Source organism: Gasterosteus aculeatus, unplaced genomic scaffold (assembly GCF_964276395.1).
Source record: "Gasterosteus aculeatus unplaced genomic scaffold, fGasAcu3.hap1.1 HAP1_SCAFFOLD_28, whole genome shotgun sequence".
NCBI classification, from domain to species: Eukaryota; Metazoa; Chordata; class Actinopteri; order Perciformes; family Gasterosteidae; genus Gasterosteus; species Gasterosteus aculeatus.
The window spans coordinates 52,501-57,500 of record NW_027554886.1 but is presented as its reverse complement, the minus strand read 5'-3'; positions in this window follow the sequence as shown (position 1 = coordinate 57,500).

Sequence of the window (5,000 nt, the reverse complement as noted above, 5' to 3'; positions counted from 1 at the left end):
GTAGATGAGTGTCCGGGAATAGTGCACTGCACTCGGGCAGGTCACGCCGCGTAACCCGCCCCGTATCCCGGTTCCCGAACCCGCTTTTCCGCCCAAAGTTGTCCGAAGATGCTTATGCCCAGCTGGGGAACGCTCCCCACGAAGCCCGGGTCTCAGCCCTGGAGCCCTGTGTTTCCGAAAACCAGGTTTCTGAAATCTGCGACCTGGTGGCCCAGTGATGTCAGCTGGAACTTTTTTTTTCCGGTCCGCTCAAAATTCTCCAGGGGATTTTAGGGCTTTGCGCCACATATTCCGACTTTTACTTAGTTTCTGACGGAGCCAAAAAAGTCCGGGTTTTTTTGCCCTCCTTATCGTCCCGACTGGAAACTTTAACTTTTTTTTTAAGTCAGAAAATTAAAGTCTTTTTCATCCAGGAGACCGACCCTTCCTTCAAAGCGTCCCAAGTGGTCCTTCGTCATCGGATATCTGTCGGGAAATACCGCTCCATGGAACTGTTTATTTCATCCATCCGCTGCACCTGCTGTTCTGCCATCAGTGTCCGACAATAGCGCTTCTTCATCGGATATCTGCCGGGATCTCACGGTCTCTGGAACTGTTTAATTCATCCATCCACTGCACCTGCTGTTCTGACATCAGCATCCGAGAATAGTGTCCCGTACTGGGACATGGTCTGGGATATCCCGCTCTCTGGAACTATGTTCTGATTATTTCCTTCATCCACTGCACCTGCTGTTCTGACATCAGCATCCGAGAATAGTGTCCCGTACTGGGACATGGTCAGGGATCTCCCGCTCTCTGGAACTGTGTTCTGATTATTTCCTTCATCCACTGCACCTGCTGTTCTGACATCAGCATCCGAGAATAGTGTCCCGTACTGGGACATGGTCTGGGATCTCCCGCTCCATGGAACTGTGTTCTGTTTATTTCCTTCATCCACTGCACCTGCTGTTCTGACATCAGCATCCGAGAATAGTGACCCGTACTGGGACATGGTCTGGGATATCCCGCTCTCTGGAACTATGTTCTGATTATTTCCTTCATCCACTGCACCTGCTGTTCTGACATCAGCATCCGAGAATAGTGTCCCGTACTGGGACATGGTCAGGGATCTCCCGCTGTCTGGAACTGTGTATTCATCCATCCGCTGCACCTGCTGTTCTGCCATCAGTGTCCGTGAACAGTGCTTCTTCATCGGATATCAGCCGGGATCTCACGCTCTCTGGAACTGTTTATTTCATCCATCCACTGCACCTGCTGTTCTGACATCAGCATCCGAGACTAGTGTCCCGTACTGGGACATGGTCTCGCATATCCCGCTCTCTGGAACTATGTTCTGATTATTTCCTTCATCCACTGCACCTGCTGTTCTGCCATCAGTGTCCGACAACAGCGCTTCATCATCGGATAACTGCCGTGAAATACCGCTCTCTGGATCTGCTCTGTTCTGGCAGGTAATCAGGGAGATTTTAAGTAGATGAGTGTCCGGGAATAGTGGGCCGTTCTGGGACTTGGTCTGGGATATCACGCTCTCTGGAACTATGTTCTGTTTATTTCCTTCATCCAGTGCACCTGCTGTTCTGCCATCAGTGTCCGACAATAGCGCGCCGTTCTGGGACTTGGTCTGGGATATCCCGCTCTCTGGAACTATGTTCTGTTTATTTCCTTCATCCAGTGCACCTGCTGTTCTGCCATCAGTGTCCGACAATAGCGCTTCATCATCGGATATCTGTCGTGAAATACCGCTCTCTGGAACTGTGTATTAGTCCGTCCGCTGCACCTGCTGTTCTGACATCAGCATCCGAGAATAGTGTGCCGTTCTGGGACATGGTCTGGGATCTCCCGCTGTCTGGAACTGTGTGTTCATCCATACGTTACACCTGCTGTTCTGACATCAGCATCCGAGAATGGTGTGCCGTTCTGGGACATGGTCTGGGATCTCCCGCTGTCTGGAACTGTGTGTTCATCCATACGTTACACCTGCTGTTCTGACATCAGCATCCGAGAATGGTGTGCCGTTCTGGGACATGGTCTGGGATCTCCCGCTGTCTGGAACTGTGTGTTCATCCATCCACTGCACCTGCTGTTCTGACATCAGCATCCGAGAATAGTGTCCCGTACTGGGACATGGTCAGGGATCTCCCGCTGTCTGGAACTGTGTGTTCATCCATACGTTACACCTGCTGTTCTGACATCAGCATCCGAGAATAGTGGGCCGTTCTGGGACATGGTCTGGGATATCACGCTGTCTGGAACTGTGTGTTCATCCGTCCACTGCACCTGCTGTTCTGCCATCAGCATCCGAGAATAGTGCCCCGTACTGGGACATCAGCCAGGACGCACCGCCGTCATCTCGTTCGTTCGCTCAGTCATCCATCCACGAAAGCTACCGATCAGCCACAGTGCCCGGAATGATGCCTCCTGCCGGGGTAGCGTCCGCTTGCTCCCCGACAGCCAGTTCTGCATGAGGCTCCGGTTCTTCCACCCCCGCCACTGTCCGAGGGTGTCCGAAAATACTGAGGTCTGAGTCGGATCCGAACCGCACAACCACACGGTCTTCACGACTGGAGGCCTATGTTTCTAAAAACCGGGTTTCAGGAATCTGCGACCTGGTGGCCCAGTGATGTCGGCTGGAACTTTTTTTTTCCGGTCCGCTCAAAATTCTCCAGGCATTTTCTGAGCTTTCCTTCACATAGTCCGACTTTTACTTAGTTTCTGACGGAGCCAAAAAAGTCCGGGTTTTTTTGCCCTCCTTATCGTCCCGACTGGAAACTTTAACTCCGTATTTTAAGTCAGAAAATTAAAGTTCTTTTCATCCAGGAGACCGACCCTTCCTTCAAAGTGTCCCATGCAGTGCTTCGTCATCGGACATCGGCCGGGATCTCCCGCTCTCTGGAGCTCTTTATTCATCCATGCGGTACACCTGCTGGTCTGCCATCACTGTCCGGGAATAGTGTGTCGTTCTGGGACTTGGTCTGGGTTCTGCCGCTCTCTGGAGCTCTTTATTCATCCATGCGGTACACCTGCTGTTCTGCCATCACTGTCCGGGAATAGTGTGTCGTTCTGGGACTTGGTCTGGGTTCTGCCGCTCTCTGGAGCTCTTTATTCATCCATGCGGTACACCTGCTGTTCTGCCATCACTGTCCGGGAACAGTGTGCCGTTCTGGGTCATGGTCTGGGATATCACGCTCTCTGGAACTCTTTATTCATCCATGCGGTACACCTGCTGGTCTGCCATCACTGTCCGGGAATAGTGTGTCGTTCTGGGACTTGGTCTGGTCTCTGCCGCTCTCTGGAGGTCTTTATTCATCCATCCACTGCACCTGCTGGTCTGCCATCACTGTCCGGGAATAGTGTGTCGTTCTGGGTCATGGTCTGGGATATCACGCTCTCTGGAACTCTTTATTCATCCATGCGGTACACCTGCCGTTCTGCCATCACTGTCCGGGAATAGTGTGTCGTTCTGGGACTTGGTCTGGGTTCTGCCGCTCTCTGGAGCTCTTTATTCATCCATCCACTGCACCTGCTGTTCTGCCATCACTGTCCGGGAACAGTGTGCCGTTCTGGGTCATGGTCTGGGTTCTGCCGCTCTCTGGAGCTGTTATTTTCATCCATGCGGTACACCTGCTGTTCTGCCATCACTGTCCGGGAATAGTGTGTCGTTCTGGGTCATGGTCTGGGTTCTGCCGCTCTCTGGAACTCTTTATTCATCCATGCGGTACACCTGCTGTTCTGCCATCACTGTCCGGGAATAGTGTGTCGTTCTGGGTCATGGTCTGGGATATCACGCTCTCTGGAACTCTTTATTCATCCATGCGGTACACCTGCCGTTCTGCCATCACTGTCCGGGAACAGTGTGCCGTTCTGGGTCATGGTCTGGGTTCTGCCGCTCTCTGGAACTCTTTATTCATCCATGGGGTACACCTGCTGGTCTGCCATCACTGTCCGGGAATAGTGTGTCGTTCTGGGACTTGGTCTGGTCTCTGCCGCTCTCTGGAGCTCTGTATTCATCCATGCGGTACACCTGCTGGTCTGCCATCACTGTCCGGGAATAGTGTGTCGTTCTGGGACTTGGTCTGGTCTCTGCCGCTCTCTGGAGCTCTGTATTCATCCATGCGGTACACCTGCTGTTCTGCCATCACTGTCCGGGAATAGTGTGTCGTTCTGGGACTTGGTCTGGTCTCTGCCGCTCTCTGGAGCTCTGTATTCATCCATGCGGTACACCTGCTGTTCTGCCATCACTGTCCGGGAATAGTGTCCCGTTCTGGGTCATGGTCTGGTCTCTGCCGCTCTCTGGAACTCTTTATTCATCCATGGGGTACACCTGCTGTTCTGCCATCACTGTCCGGGAACAGTGTGCCGTTCTGGGTCATGGTCTGGGATATCACGCTCTCTGGAACTCTTTATTCATCCATGGGGTACACCTGCTGGTCTGCCATCACTGTCCGGGAACAGTGTGCCGTTCTGGGTCATGGTCTGGGATATCACGCTCTCTGGAACTCTTTATTCATCCATGGGGTACACCTGCTGGTCTGCCATCACTGTCCGGGAACAGTGTGCCGTTCTGGGTCATGGTCTGGTCTCTGCCGCTCTCTGGAGCTGTTATTTTCCTCCATCCGGTACACCCACTGCTCTGCCATCACTGTTAGGTCCAGCTGGGGAACGCTCCCCCCGAAGCTCGGGGCCCTGTCCTGGAGATCTCTGTTTCCGAAAACCAGGTTTCTGAAATCTGCGACCTGGTGGCCCAGTGATGTGAGCTAAAAAAAAATTTATCGAAGCGATCTAAAAAAGCCCAGGCATTTTCTGAGCTTTCCTTCACATATTCCGACTTTTACTTAGTTTCTGACGGAGCCAAAAAAGTCCGGGTTTTTTTCGCTCCACATAGTCCCGACTGGAAACTTTAACTTTTTTTTTTTTCCATTATTTCACCCGCGGAGGTCCGCAAACACCTCCAGGGGCCCACAACGGCCGAATTAAGCCAGGAAAAAGACACCAGAACCCGG